This window comes from Melanaphis sacchari, unplaced genomic scaffold, assembly GCF_002803265.2.
Source record: "Melanaphis sacchari strain LSU unplaced genomic scaffold, SCAv2.0 Contig23_pilon_pilon, whole genome shotgun sequence".
Lineage (NCBI taxonomy): Eukaryota > Metazoa > Arthropoda > Insecta > Hemiptera > Aphididae > Melanaphis > Melanaphis sacchari.
The window spans coordinates 132,784-150,123 of NW_020271114.1; the positions used below are offsets into that span (position 1 = coordinate 132,784).

The following is a 17,340-nucleotide window of genomic DNA, read 5'->3' on the forward strand; positions in this document are numbered from 1 at the left end:
TCTGTACGGTTATGGCAGATTTTTATTGACGGAAGACATAGGTATCGCTTGGAACAGATGGGTAGGGAACGCAAAGTGGAGTGGCTTGGAAGGGGAGTGTGTCTTTGGTACAATGTAGGTACCATCTGATGTCGTCCGCCATAAATATTGCATTGTATTGTACATTGTTATGTTATTAATTATCTATTATAATATTTTCATACGGGTAAATTGCATATTATTATAATTACATAAAATACGTTCACTGAAGGACTTAATTTCTTCAGCCAAGTACCGCAAACGCGGTTCATTTTCCATCCCATCATGCCGGGGTATGCAGTGGTGACGTTTGTTTGTGCACACGATAAACGAAAAACGTGAAAACTTGTCTATACAAATTTTAATTTATACAATAACGACTTATTAAATCTTATTTCCAGTTTAGACTAATATTGTAACTTAAAGTATCTAACACAATATAATGATACGATTTATCTTAAACATTTCAATAAAATACAGGTATTAATTGAATCAAGAATAATCAAATTACAAACATTTGTAGGTGATAATTCGACAACATTTTGAGTAATTATAAATTTTTAAATGCTTATTTTAGTTAAACGTGTAATGTTATCGAAATACGAGAATCTCTTTGTACGTTTTTTTTAAGTCTTAGCTATACTTCATTGTACGCAAACAGTTCTACATTTGAGTTATTTAATATGTAAAGTATTAAAAATTCGTGTGCACAATCGAGTTTGGTTTGTGTGCTAATGAGTCGTATAAAAAGATAAATGCACGCAAACGGGTATTCGTTCGTATGCAGTTGAATCACAAATTTATTAAAAAAAGAACTTATAGCAGAAAGGTCCAGGAGCTAAAATTGTTAGAAAAATATAGCGTATAATCTTAGTGCGTAAATACCCATTAATAGTAAGAGAAAGAGAGACGTTTAACAAAAAAAGATAACATTTTTAGAAAATGATAGCATACACTTATTGTCCCATCGTAATATTATCAAATGTATTGAATATTTCAAATAATGTGGATATTTAGTAATCTACAGTATGGAATAGGAGATGTGCAGTCAATATATTTATGGGTCAAGTAATCTTTGAACGAGACCTTGTATCTTTTATACCTACCTTAATCGTTTTATTTTTATGACCGGAACGATTAGACACCCGCATGCACCGACGTCTGCTAAATCCTCGTGCCGGATCGCCCGGATAGCTCAGATCAGACTAGTGTTTTTTCGGCTGCCGAAAATACACAATCGATCGGCAAACAACCGAGACATCGATAATTAACGTATAAACCGTGTTGGAGCGTCTAGACTAGACCGTTTTTCCAAACCGTCCAAAATCGGTCTGGAATAATCCACACACTGTTGCGATTTGGTAGCGACAATGCGTTTCCGCCGGACACTCCAATACATTAATTTGTACAGGGCCGTGTATACTGTGGGTTTTCGGTTGCCGTTATTTTTTGAATAGTATACTTTGCAGTTTTTTTTTCTCAAAAATCTCATCTTGGTTGAAAGTAGCTGAAGCAGTATACAATTTGGAATAAAAGATAACTTAAAAGCTGCTGCAAAAAAAGAAAAAAATAAGACAATTAATCGTACGATTATAAATAGGTTAAATAGGTATAAATATAAAAAATAAAACAATACTTTTGAATATAATAGTAAAGGTAAGTATTCAAATAAATAATAATAGACCGTGGCCTGTAGGTATTATTTATAAATTTGTATACAACTAAACAAATATACTATATCTACTTATGTTATAATGTATTATGTTCTGTTTAATATGAAATTTTAAAGACAAAAATATGGAGAGCACAACAATTTTTTACAATATCTTCGCAAAAATCTTGTTTTGTTTCGCAATACTTGCATTTATTGGTCAAAACTCCAAAATCACATTTCACGGTAAGTCTTGCACTCTTGCTCTCGATAACTTATAGTTAAACATCTGGCGAGTGTTATTAAGTTCACGGCCTAGAAATGGTCTTAATAAATTTGCGTGAAAACCAAACATTTTATCAGCAACAAAAACATATAATAGCTGAATATTATTTTCGATTAAAGGCAATGTAACTGGGTCTAGAATTTGAAGTTGCTGTGAGTATAACATTTTTCTAAACAGACTCTGACAAAAAATGCTAGAATCGGCTTCACGACTGTATACTCCTACGTCTATATGATGAAATTTGAATTAGTATCGACCACTGCCATTAATATTATTGAAAAATATTTTTATAATCATAGAAGAGAGAACCAGAGTTCTTAATTTTGTAATGATATTTAAAATAAATAATAGAGTTTTATTTAAAATAATTGTTTTAATATAAGTACCTACTTAATAGTAATAAGTATCCATAGGTGGCCGCAGACTTCTGAGTCAGGTATGGCTAAATTCAATTTGACCACCCACTCTCCCCGCCGTCACGGTCGTACAAGAAAAAAATTATGCCTATGAGCAACCAGCATATCTCTAATCGTGCATATATCTATGATTTTGATTTATTTTGTTATCAATTTTCAACGGCTTTAATGCCTTATTACTTTTTTAGGTACCAAGTACCTACCCTCTTATAAAAAAAAAAGGCTCAGATGGAGCTAAAGCCCAATCAACCCTACCCGTGCGCACGCCTATGTAAGTATCACTAACCATTAATATATTATGACATGGTTTTGGATGTATATTATCACCGAGCGAAGCAAAGATATATTAGTTTTACAACTGAATGCTCAAAAAAATACATTTGTTTCTGAAAAACTTATTTTTTTTTTTTTTTTGTAGAATAAATGCTATTAACATATTTGTAGATAGAGGTTTTTGTTGTAAAAGAAGACATTTTCTAGTTACTTATTATATCAGCTAATATTAAATAAATAATAATGTGATGTGTTTTAGTCATTACATAATATTATACGTTTTATATAGATAACGTAAATAAAAAAATAAAAATAAAACTAATATTAAAAATTGTTTAAATGTTACCTCAAAGTCACTGTCAACTGTTCTTCCGGACTTATAGGATTTCGGAGGTGCGTAATTTCTTTTGTTAAATTTAGTTAGACCTTTTCGAGCAATTCTTCATACAATTGAATTGACATACGATAGTAGTCTAAAAACTTATCAGGATATTTTTTTAAATTGTCATAAAATAATTGAAATTTCATGTCATATTCTTCACTTCTGTGTAATAGATGGACCCAATACCTTTTGTGCTTCTGTGCTGGTTTTCAAGTTCACCAACAGTTTTGGCCACACAAATTAATTCCAGAAGAGAGCTCACTTCTATGTATAGTTATAATTGCAATTACAATATATTTGAATTGTAAGTTAAAACAATTATATTTTGAATTTATAAGCACTTACCTAATTTAAAATATCTTTCTTAAATAATGGAAATTATAAAAACACTATTGCTTTAATTTTTATGTAAAATATGAAGTATGGTAATATTAATAATTACAATTATACATGCTTTTAAATGTACAAGTGAACACGTTTGTTGTACAGACTGAACAGACTGAAGTGTCAAACAACGTGTTGGAAAGTTTTATTTTCATGAATTCATTATGATTATAAATAATAATATTAAGTAAATTTTTTTTGAAATCAAAAATTAGCTTAACTATTTATATTCAATTTCAAATTAACAACGATTTCTGCGCTTTTTAATCTTGTTTTAAGATAATCAGTAGCCAATAAAACGCATAGTCTGAACGATCGTGCCAATTGCGGTTCGGTTTTTATCGATAAACCACTAATCTGATCCGGCACGTAGTGTTCAACGATTATAATTCGAAATTTAGCTGCTGTCGCAAGCTATGCGATAGGCTAGTATATGATCACGGCTTTTAAAGTTAAGTTTTTGCATAATTACTGTGTAATATTATAATAGTATTATATTATATTATATTAGATATATAAATATACACGAGTGACATGATTATCCTCGTCCCGAAAATGCTACCTATAATCGCACCATAATAAAAGTTTAATTCTGATTGTAAAGTCAAAATAGTTACAAAATCCAATAATGAACCCAAAGAAAACGTATTTATAAGTATGATTCCATTTTGTGCAATAATGAAAAATATAAATGCATATAAATATATATATATATATATATATATTCTCTATCCAGCGAAGAATACACCAGTCATATGGAAATTGGTTCTTCTACGTATCTCACGTGACACCCAGCTCTTTACGGTGAGATGTTGGGATATTTATTTGGACCAATCAAAACTTTTACTTTCCTCTATTGAAGACGGAAATGATGCCACTATAGTTTAAAATATAGCGAGTGATTCTCTTATCAAACTACACTGATTATTTCAAAATCTGATTAAGTTTAAGTTTTATACACAATTCTCAGTCAGTCAAAATGAAACAATTTTTTTTTATTGTTATAGTTTTTTAAGTGTTTTACTGTTTTTAATAACAACATGCATTTTTAATTTTATATTCTATAACTGAATATTATCTTTTAAGTATTTTGATACATAAAAGCCGAAACTTGGACAAGTAGTTTATGAATTATATAATTATTTAAAGTTCAAATAAGCGTTGTAGTAGACAAACAAGGGTATCCCCGTACCTCACCAATCCTTAAAATACTTATAACTCATAAACTATTCATCCGATTTTCGATTTTTATACATCAAAATACTTTAAAAATTATTTTGCTTAAGAATATGGAGTAAACATTATGTTGGCAAAATACGAAACTTAAAAAAAAAATAACGATAAAAAAAAATGTTATTTTGTTTTGAATAGAAATTATGTATGTCAATAAAAATGTTTAAAACATGAATATAATTCGAAATAATGAGTGTTATTCAATAATTGAACCACTTTATATTACATATTAGAATGTGCACTACACGTCAATACTTAACTTCACTAAAATGAAACCATCAAAGCTATTAGTTAAAAATACGTACCTATTAAAATTAATATTTATTGATTTTTTTTATATTGTTAAAAACGCTGTATACTATTTGAGTCTCAATATTTTAACAGGAAAAAAAATAATATACCAATTGAGTCTACGGTCAGGAAACTAAAAATATAGTAATTGAGTCCTAGAATTATTTTGAGTAAAATATAAAACCAACTATAATGTATGTATATTGTATACAGAGACGACTATGTGATATCGTTCATATCATTTTTATGACTCTTGTCAGATAAAATATAGGTATAGACCGGAAATTTTGGATTTTATTTCTACTATTGCTAGTATAATAATTATAGTCCACCGATATCATTATATTACACGCTCTAGTTTACGATATACTCCGAGGATCATAGTTACATTAAGTGAAAGAAATAAAAATGTTTTTTTTTTTTTTTTTGAGTGATGGATACACATTTCGTTTTAACAGACATTTATCGAAAAATCATCAACGGTGGTCTTGCTTCAAAGATTATTTAAGGTCGTTTTTAAATTAAACGAATTTAATACTATAGTTAAGAAATCTATAAATCATAACCCCGAAAAACAAAGCGAATCATTACTAAAGAAAATTAGCAATAAATTAAAATGCAAAACATTAAACATTAGATGATCTAGTTGAGAGATCTTAAAAAATTATTCATATAGATCTTAGAGATACAGATACATTAAATATCTATAACTTCAAATTAATTTGGAAAAATAAACAATATCCTAGATCATTAATAATGCCAAAATTACTAAAAAACTTATTAATATTACATGCCGTTCTTTTCAATTTTAATCTAAGAACAAACAAAAATGAATTATTTATATTTAACAATGACGAAACTAAAAATATAATATAATAATATTTTTATGTGCTATTACTTATTTTAAATTTCTAATTACGCGTTATTATACAATATACTTATATTTTTTTTTGTAACAGACAATCCTAAATCTGTAAAAATGGAAAGAAAGATGTATTTTTTTTTAAGTTTGACAGGACTCAGTTGGTATTAAAACATGGAACATTGACTCAATTAGTATTATACTATTACTATTTCGCGGAACTCAATTAGTACGAATATACATTAAAATCACCCGAGACTCAATTTGTCCTAAAAGGTTTTATTGGAACTCAGTTTGTATACAGTCCTAATATAGGTATATTGACTAATTACTACTACTAGTTTATTTTGAACTGAAATAGTTAATACTATTTAATATAATAAAATTAATTTGTCACAAGTTATAATTTCAATCAATTTTAACAGGACACCTATTCATTATGTCAACATATCTTAACAGTAGCATAAACTGGTAAGATTTAATTTATTAAGTATTGGATACATATGGCAGATAGTCTTAGGTAATCATTGTTACACACGCAATACCAATAAATATGAAATTCCAATATCATGATTGTTAGTTTCAACATTTTTGGTTATTGATTTAATGTATATTTACAGTTATAATTATAAACATAGTAATGTAATTATGTTTGGGTTACATCTTTATAAAGCTTAGAATTAAGGCGTTTTCTATTTATAAAATTTAGAATTTGTGTACAATATGTATTTTAATTAGAAAATTCAAAAATTTGTTTCCGAGTTGTTTAGAATAAACAGGTTTTTTTACGTTAAAATATTTTTATATTCAGGGAATTATTAAATATTATGTGCAGTCGGACATTGATTATCCACATTAATTGAGATCGATGAAGATGTGGATAATCATACAACGATTATATGAATTTTAATGTTTTATTTAATTGAAAATAAAACTTTTATACTATATTTATTACGTAAAAATATAATACAATAAAATAAATACATAATTATTGTTAAAAAGTATAGAATATAATTAATTTAAATTAAAAATTTAAAAATATAAAATAAAATGTACCTATTTAATAATATGATTATTGTATGAATAATAAATATATAAAACTTGTAGTGAAGACAAATGACATGTTCACTATATAATTTTTGTGCAGTTGTTATATCAAATTCGTATCGAGTGGATTATTGTTGATAAGGAATGAATTAGCTATTTAGAAATGACTGACTTTTACTTATTCAGATAGTTAATGCTTTAAAATTGTTCAAAATGTTTGAAGACTTATATATGCTTTATAAATGTGTAGTAATGCATACTATTTTATAATCTTCTATATATAAAAAAAATAATTACTGAAACAGTTGAATTATTGTCTATAATCTTAATGTGTTTAATTTTAAATTTAAATTATAAAAATGTATTTATTTATTTTGAATTAAAAGTTTTTAATCATTAGCTATTAATTATTCATTCTTTTAATATGAAATAATTTCAAAAATAACAACAATAATAATACTTAAACTGAAAATCAAAAAATTTAGTACTTTAAGAAGCTATGAGTAGTATAGCCTTGAAGTAACGAATGTGACTAAACTATTTCAACAAACGTGACTTGTTTGAAGTATTAAGTTCATAAATTCAAACTAAAATATTATTGTTCTTTGTTTTTGTACAATCAAGAATAAAGTGAAAATTAAATTTGACCAAAATATTATATATATATATACAATACATATTACACATAATATACTGTAGTTCAGTATTATTATGATTTATGATTACTTTGGCCAAAATGATGGAATCATTTTTGTTTCAAAATTATAAAATAAAATTTGTACTAAAATTAACTAAATCATTTTTGCAATAAGTAAATCTCATAATATCGTGATCAAGATAACTCTAAAATAGTCAAATTTAAAAATATAGAATAATTTAATAGAATGACGAAGTGTTGTATTATAACAAGTGGCCTGGTGTAGCATAGTGATGGCCCTTAGTCACTAACATATTCTGAGGTTAGGCATCATCCGGTGTCGCTAACTCTCGGATGTGGTGTCCACCCGGACTTTAAGTAATTAATCCTCGCTATAAATACACTTGTGTCAAACCGGTAACCTCCCTCATAATAAAAACTGACTATATGCTTAATGAGCTTAATTATCATTGCTGTCGAGACTTAAACCTTTAAAAAATATAACAAATAATAAGAAAAATATTAATTACCAAATTTGAATATTATTCAATAGAGTTAGGACCAAATTGGAAGAATTTTATTGGCGATTAATAATTTCTCCATTGAAATATATTTTTATATTTGTATGTTTACAATGTTAAGATAATTATTTATAAAGAAAAATTGTGTATTTTTAAATGCGATTGATTACGAAAAAGGCATATTGATCGCCAACTGGAGGATAATATTCAAAGCTGTCATTGAATTTTTAATAATATATTCATTATCATACTAGGAAGAAATCTTACTATATTATTAACACGAAGCCACAGGAAGTTACAGTCATTAACAAAATAAATACAGTGTTTGGTTTATATTATTGTAACTATTTTAATATTATCAAGATAAGTAAAAAATTGGTTTAATTATATGAAATTTTAAAATAATAATTGGATAATTTAATAGATATTTCTTTTTCTAAACAAAACTTTTATACTTATTTTTATGTATTAGATTTGCAAATCACTTTCTAATCAAAAATGTATTACCAATATAGAATTTTGATTATAATTATTATACAATTTAAAAATATGAGGGGGAGGAAAATTGTTTTGAAAATTGTCATTTATTGAATTTGAATCATTAATTTCATTGATAAAAAATTATCATAAATATTACTGAACACACTTTAGGAGTTAGAATAGATAAGTATTTCAATCTCAAATATTAATCGAAAAGATTTTACGATTCTGAATTCGTAATAGGTACATTATGATTAATTGTAACTTGTCAGTGCGTATATATTTAATTCAAAATTCATTTTAGTTAAAATGAAATACAAAAAAGAAAAATTCTATTTTTACGTAGGTAAATACTTAATACGTTTGACATTTATAAGTTCAGAAAATTTAATTTTAATTTTAATTATGTCTGTAATATAATTTCAGAAGAAAATATAAAACATAAATAAAATGAAAATGAAATTCAATTATTTTTTTATAGGGAATTTTGATGTACAATTTGATAACAAGAAGAATTAAATCATTTTATACAGTTATTATAAAACGATTTAAAATTCTAGACAAAATTAACTTACAATTTACGAAATAAAAGTTTAATAATTACTCAGGTACCTCAGCAGATACATATATATATATTATATATATACCATAGTTTAATGCATTGTTTCACAATACTTACCCACATAGCTATTCTTAATTGAGAACAATTAATTTTTGTTATATTATATTCAGCAATACAGTTGTTTTAAATCTATTAACCTTGTTTTCTTCATCTTATTAATTTTAAACAAGATAAAACCTTTTTGGGTTTACGACGATACAACATTATTAATAGTATAATTATTATTATTACTATTATTTTGTTTTTTAATTCCATGATTACTTTTTCACCGTGTTTTTGATCACAAACTTAGCCTTGAAGATTTCCTTAAGATCGTAATAAATTTAGGGTGTAATCTCCTTGAGTTTTTTTTTTGTCATAGAGCGAAAAAAATACTGTTATGATAGAATTGGTAGGTAGCTAAACGCTGTTTTTTCCTTTGTTTGAATTTATAAGGAATATATTTTGATAGGAATAAAGTAAAGATTTTATAAATAATTGTTAAATTGAAAATTATAATTTTACCGTTGTTTATAACTATTAGATGTACAAATAACATAATAACATAGTTTTTATAGTAATTAAAAAAATATTTAGTATATATATATATATATATATATTCATATTAAATTAGTTGAAATAAAAACATAATTATTAAACTACCAAAATTTACTGATTATTTATGTATTTATATTGTAATGTACTAAAAAGTATCTTTATTGTCTGTTTCCGGATAATTGATGGCGTTTTACCAAAAAAAGTTTGTAGAAAATAAACAAACAATATTATACTATAGGAATTTTTATTTTTCTGAAATACATACAAGTATATACATTAATTTGTTGTTGTTGAAATGTAGTGCAGGTAGTATTACATCAATGTTTGAAGTACTTAATACAAATGTTATATATAGATAACAGTGGATGCAAAACTATGGAAAAAAAGTCTTTACTCCCTTTCATTGCATCATTGATCTAAAAAGCTTTCACATACGAGTATAATAAAGTAATATCATAATTTGAATTTCTATACTTACCGAGTGTTAATCACGAATTAATAATATATACTAGTTTGTTAATCTGTAGCGTTAATTGTTGATATCATTATCAAATTTATCACACTAATAATTTATAAAACTAATAAGATTCAGTGACAGAGATTGACCGCGTTTATTCCTTTCGCCAGAAATACCGCTACGAGTTTTTTTTAACTCTTTACCGGGTAGTCTATTGTTCGCCTTAGTCGGTCAGAGATTGAAATTAAAAAAAAAAGCCATGGTCGGTGACAACAATAGAGACGGAGGCGTCGAGAATACGACGACGACAAGGCGTGTGTCGTAAAACCAATTTCAGAGATGAAAAAAAATAATGTAATAACAAAACTAATCGGCGGTGCACGTTACACACGTTCATCTCACGACAGCAATAATGAACGGGCGGCATTCTAGGGTTAGGCAGGTATACGTAGATTATGTGAATTGCGCTAGGCATCATCCTAAAATGATCCGATTGCGTTGTGACTATTATTTATTTTTTTCAAAATTTTGCTCCACCACTTCTATTCCTCGATTAGTCCGACTTATTAGGTAATCGGATTCATTCCCTAAGTAGTTCGGCCCGTCCGTTTTCGGACAATCGTACCCGTTTCGCTCGTACAATGGTTCACACTACAACAACAATGTGCGAGGTATATATTTTTTGTGTAATCTTCCTCAGTCGTATTGTATGAGCTTACAATATATCTATACTACACACCTATAATAGTCAGTGTTTGTGTCAATCACGCGCGTTGGATTTGATTGATGTAGGTGGCATATAACGATAGTTACTTGGCAGAAATACGTTTTTTTTTCTTTTGGTCCTAAAAAATAAACGATGATGTATACTATATAATATGTATATACATCTTATTAAATCGTTCGCCTTACTCCATAAGGAAGGAGATGGTGATTTTCACACGCGTAATACGAACACGACACCTGCAGTTGTGAGATGGAAACGATATACGCACGACAGCGTTCACCGGTGCTACCGTCTCAGTTAGCAAACTACCTGGTATACTTACGGTCGTGCGTGGAGAATGGCGATGTCGCTCACGAAATATTCGTCATTATTCAAACTTACGTGGGAACCCCTTTAAACTGTTTTAAGCACTTACTAATGATTTGAGGTTTAAAATCGAAAGCATATTTTGTATAGATACTAAAAAACGGTTCCGGTATAAAATATCTACAATAAATCACAATGATTAATTTAAAACGTTCTAGTATACTAACATTAATAATATAATTGTATATTAGTTATTAGTTAATTACTTATAAGTTATAACAAACCATTTGTGAAATTGACGAATATAATAAAAAAATATATTATCCCCTGTCAAATTTATACGTACTTTTTAGATCCGGTATTTATCAGCAGTCAAAACAATACGATTTAATAGGTTTTACAGCAACAAAAGTTGTAAATAAAATGAAAACGGTTGATATTATGATAAATGATTATATTGTGAGCTATACAAAAAAAAATAATAATAATAATAATAATATGCGTGACTAAAGATTATTCTGCTCATAAAAATAAATGGATTTGTAATATTCAGCACCAGATCTAAAATTATAAAATTGTATTTATACCTACATTTCATCTAATGATACGCTTAATTTTATTGAGTTAAATTGCAAATTTATAATGGACTTTCTTAGTTATCTATGTCATTTATTAGTTATTAGTTGTACGTTATGAAGTAAGTACAACGTAGAATGCAATTACTGTTTACATACAAATATAAATCAGAGGTGAATTTTCGATCGTATTCAGTAGTGATAATTAAATATAATATTTTATAATAAAAAATAAAAATGTTATTACTCGATTAATCAACCATTAAGCTGCAGTAATAAAATACATATGTATTAATTAGTATTTTTAATTATTTAATTTTTTTAGTATTTGATAACTATAATTTATCGACATTTTGTGTAGTGAGAGTTCCAACTCCCAAGTTTGTAAAGTGGAAAAGAAATTGTTTTTATTTTTAAATTTTTAGACTAAAGTACCTAAGTTTCAAAAATTACTTGTTAAAATTTTGATTTTGATGTGGACATTTTTGGAATAATTACTTGTTAAACCATTTACAGTAGAAGAGTAGAATCTCATTTGAAAAACAGATGTTTGTATCTTTCAGAGCACTATCCTTATTTAGTACACATAAAGTATTTATTTAAAAATTCTATGAATCCGATTTTGAATAACTGTATTATAAAAGAAGAAAATGAGGTTGAACATACTCGGTGAATCACCTTGTATAATAATTTTGAATATAACATATTGTCTGTTGATGTTAGTGTGGTACTTTTCTATATTATAGGCTTAAATAAAGTGTTATATATATTAAATTATGAATTGTTTCATTATTTTAAATTTGATCTTTAACGAATAAACGCTATATTAAAGAAAATTAATGTCGATCATTTACAAAAATGAACCATTTCTATTTTTTGAAAGGCGATGTTGAATACTAATTATCTCAAGTTTGGACATTCAGAAAGTTCAAAATGCAAATATTAATTCTTGAGTGTTCTCTCATTCACTCACGATTATAATATTGCTTGCAATGAATCTCGTAAAAATTATTTGGAATAATTAGATGAAACAAAACAAATCTATGATATACATGATTACGTTGAATATTGCATGTGAATTATTGAATAAATGCATATCTTACAACAGATATTGCATTGAATAATATAATGTTTTACGGTTTGAATTGTTGGAAATTTCTATCATACCAGTGTATAAATGTAGAACAATATGAAAATGAAAAAATACAGATATTCGTTAAAAGGTTCTTTTGACATTATCATAGTAATTACTAAGTGTTAACTGTTCATTAATATTTATATATTGTTATTATTGTATATTAGCATATTATACTATAATTAAATAAATATAATGATGTATAATTTAAGTTCAAGGTTCACACCAACGTAATAATTATTAATTTAAGTCTACAGTACAAATTAAATATGTTTTGCAATTTATACCCTTTAAGTTGGTTTTAAATATTTTTTTCTGTTTTTTAATTATTGTCATTTGAATAATTAGGTTTTGTTTTACTTTATTAAAATATAATTGTATATATAAATTCTATTATTATTTCATTAATAAAATGTTGATGTGATACAAACGGCTAACACCTTTTTGTCTACAGTTTATAATAGTCTGAATTCTGGTATATGAAATAGCCAAAAAAAACTATACAGATCAACATAAAAAAAAAAATAAATATTTTTTATCGGAAAAGGTATTTATTTTACATAATGTATTTTTAAAAACTATTAGAAATTAGAAAATCATATATATTATATAAATACTTCTAAAAAATTAAAAATTAAAAGTAGTTTTAAACTAAGACATATTTTTGATATTAAACTTTTAAATGATGTTTTATTAAGTATGACTATTGTCTTAGAAATTTTTTTTTAAATGTAACATTTCAGACACAAGTTTGATTGCTGTAATTAGCTTCATTTAAGCTACACTATGAGGTTGAAAACTTTTTTTAAGTATTATACTCGTATAGATACACGAATATACGACTTTCCTGATTATATATTATAACAGAATATTATGCAATAATAATAATAATAATAATAACGCAATTGATTAAATACATTCATCAAACAAATCAATTTTTTGATATCATTTGTATGTTTATTTTTGTCACGAGTGGATCAATATTCAACTAAGGATTTGTGATTCTGGGCCATACGTAAATACAATCAACTATTTTAATATAGATAGATGCACTCGGAGTGAGGTCACCATGTGTTCCGAATTCGACTAGATACTACTGATATTTTTGTGTCACTTGTATCCCGTTGTCCCGAAGAGGGATCTTGAAATGTAAATCTGTCTCGGATTTAAATTTATCATTTTAAAATGCTGACTTTAATTAAATGCATAAAAAATATCGATGAATATAAATTATCATGAAAATGAATGGGATCGGCGAAAACGGGTCGTTATTGTATACTATGCATATTTACATTAATAATTTACACTCCATGTGCTGCTTAGATATATATAATATTACTCAATTTATATACGTTGTTTTTGTTCTATTTTTAATTTTTCATCGTAGAATATTATTTGTATGGATTATGTTCTATATTTTATTTTATCAGATATTACTTATTAATAGTAAGTTATTATTGTGTAGAATGTAATAGAAACAAAAACAAAAACAAATAAAATAAAATAAAATATACAACAATCGTTGAAAATTATTGATATTTTATTCTTTTATTTAATGTACATCTGAAACCAAGCAAGTCGAGAGTGTTTAAAGTTTTTAGTTTTTTTTTTTTTTTGTTAAAATTTTTTCGACTTCTTAATACGGTATGTTATAGATTACTTTATTATTATTATTTAATATGCTCTGGTCTGGTTTCGAGTATTAGGAATCAAGTAATCTAACTCGGATAATTAAAAGTAGTTGGGTAATGCATGAAAGCGGATATGTGATAAAAATAACAGTTTTAATTTAATTTTAAAGCACACTATAATTAAATGTGTAGTAGGTATATAATGAAATTAAAAAAAAAATTCCTTCGGGCCGGATTTGAACCAGCGACCTATGGATATCTATGATTTTAAAGCCACTACAGTCCACCGCTCTACCAACTGAGCTACCGAAGGATGTAAAGAAGTTTGCTCCTTTATGCATTTAAACCACTTTTTGTTTTGTACTTTCACTAGTTCGCCAATGCAGAAATTGTAGCTCACCATACAAATAGCATTCGAAAGTATACTCATTCAACAAGTAAATAGCGCCGTGTGGGAGCATGTCATATGCTGACTAACTGATATGTATGTATGTTGTCTGTTAAATTCATGTTTAGGAGTAACTATTTACGAGTACTTCTCATGCTTATCTCTAACAGAGAGTAGAGATTCACGAAAAAGCCAGAGCAAATTGCGAACCAGTCTTTTTTTGTTTCTTGTCTTTTGATTTACTGAATAATGATGTATGGAGATATGTGTCTTATTAAATTAATATTCGAATATGACACACTTTACAATTATTAATATTATTTTTCCAGTCTTAATATATTTTAATATATAAGTATGGCAGTATTTTCCTTGTTGTTAATTGTTTTAAATTTTAATATATGATCACTATTAAGCAGATGAGATACTCTGTTCATTAATCAGTGTTTTGTCACTTCTGTTAACCCATTTCCAAGAGTACTGTGTATATGGTGTTGACTAATGCTTTTTAAATGATGATATTGATAGTTGATAAAACACCACAGATTTTCATAGTAATCGTTTTTATTTAAACAGTTAGTTTAAAATTAACTGATGTTTTTCTCTTAGTGATAACAAAATACAACAAAAATAAAAATTTGATTATGCGGTTTTATTTTTTGAAAAATATATCCATTAAAAAAAAATTCTAGTAGATTTTTTTATTTGATTATTTTGTCAAAGATAACAATATAGATTAAAATGATGATTTAACCACAAATATTTACGCTAGTAAAATTTGTTTTCTAACTACTATTTTTTTATGTATAATTTTAGATGATTACTCATAATTACTGATTATTTAGTTCATATTTAGTATGTTTTTGATTTATTTTAATTTATAATATAGATTCATAATTTATTCTCTGAAATAGCCATTTTAAAGAGATAATTTATGTAATATTTTAAAAGTAAAATCAATAATGTTTAATGATTATTCAATTTTTGAATAGATAAATGTTTTAAGGTTTGAATGGGGGTGCTTTAAATATTCCTTAGCTTCAACTTTCATAACAAACCAATTCACTTTAAATTAAAAATAATAACACTAAATTAATTTTATGAACGTGCATTGCTTATGTTGTGTGTGGGATGAAAAAAATAATAGTTTTTCGGCATACTATTAAATATTAATTTTTTTTACTAATAGATGTAAAATCATCATCTAATATTCGTAACTATTACGTGGTAAGAGATAAATATCAGTCTAGTAGAGTTAATATTTTAATCTTTAGCAAAACAATTTTTTTAATTCTCTTCATCCTATGGTATATTTTGATAATTCTTACATTTTAATAAAAATCACAATACATACAGACTGTAAGGTCATGTATTTCTAATTTTTGAGATTTGAATGCCGTATTTTACAATATTACGTTAAATCTCTCATAATACCAATATAGTATTTGCCATTACGATCATAATTACGATCTAAGACTATTCAAAGGTTATGACCTAAAAATTAAAACTAGACTACTAGAGATATGTTTATTGTATATTTATATCAGTTTTATATTAAAGTTTAGTTTATTAGTTATTTTTTATTTATTTACCTTTTATCTTAAACTACTAAATACCAATTAAGTTCATATTTATTTATAGACATATATTTATATTTTTGGATTCTTAGCCAAGGTAACCTAACCATTCTGCTAATTTCTCTTGATTTGTTTCTATTTTTTTTACCGTCTCTTTCTGATCTTTATCCATGGTATATCTGACTGAATCTTTTTTGCGTCGGTTTTCATAGTATTTTTCTAGAGGTCTTATTCCGGTAGTGCAAACTCAATAGCTCAAACTAATAAACCAATATTGCATCGCTTTTTCTATTTTTTTTAAAATTTTTCTTGTAATATGTAGTCTATGAAAATTTTAAAACTCACACGACATTTTATATTTTTGAATATAAAAAGAAGAAAGCGGCTTAAATGCTCACACAAAATTGTATACCTAATTGATAATAATAAAATAAATTAAAAATTATATTGATGAAAATAATAAATAAACGAAAAAAAATGTCAAAATAAAACGTATTAATAAATAAATAATGTGTGGTTTGGGTACCACGGGTATTTGATCAGATCATTAATCGCATTTTTCACATCCACGCCCTTTTCCGGCGCCTCATCTATTTTATCGTTAAATTTCGCTGACATTTCTTGGTCGTCTGACGGGCCGTTATCCGTGATCGTCTCACCCGATTCTTGATCGACCGAATTGTCAACTGTCACGATCGTTTCAATTTCCGGCAATAGTCCGTCGTCCGCGATTGCCTCATCCATTCCTTAATCAACCGCACTGCCGTTATTTCTGTCTTCGGAGACAATTCGTTCTCACCGGATAACTGCCCGTTGCGCAAAGCTAGTACAGTGTTTTCTACTTAGTAGACATAAAACCACAGACTAATCCACAGGAGCCTTGGAGTATCATCGCTCATCGCGTGCA

The 17,340-nt window shown here is 26.6% G+C and overlaps 1 non-coding gene across 1 annotated transcript; it reads right to left on the bottom strand.

The window, feature by feature from the left end:
• Nucleotides 1-14,692: 14,692 nt before the first annotated feature.
• On the bottom strand, nucleotides 14,693-14,784 carry Trnay-gua. The gene is given in 2 exon segments: nucleotides 14,693-14,728; nucleotides 14,748-14,784. It is a non-coding gene; the product is annotated as a tRNA-Tyr (tRNA).
• Between the last annotated feature and the right edge of the window lie 2,556 nt (nucleotides 14,785-17,340).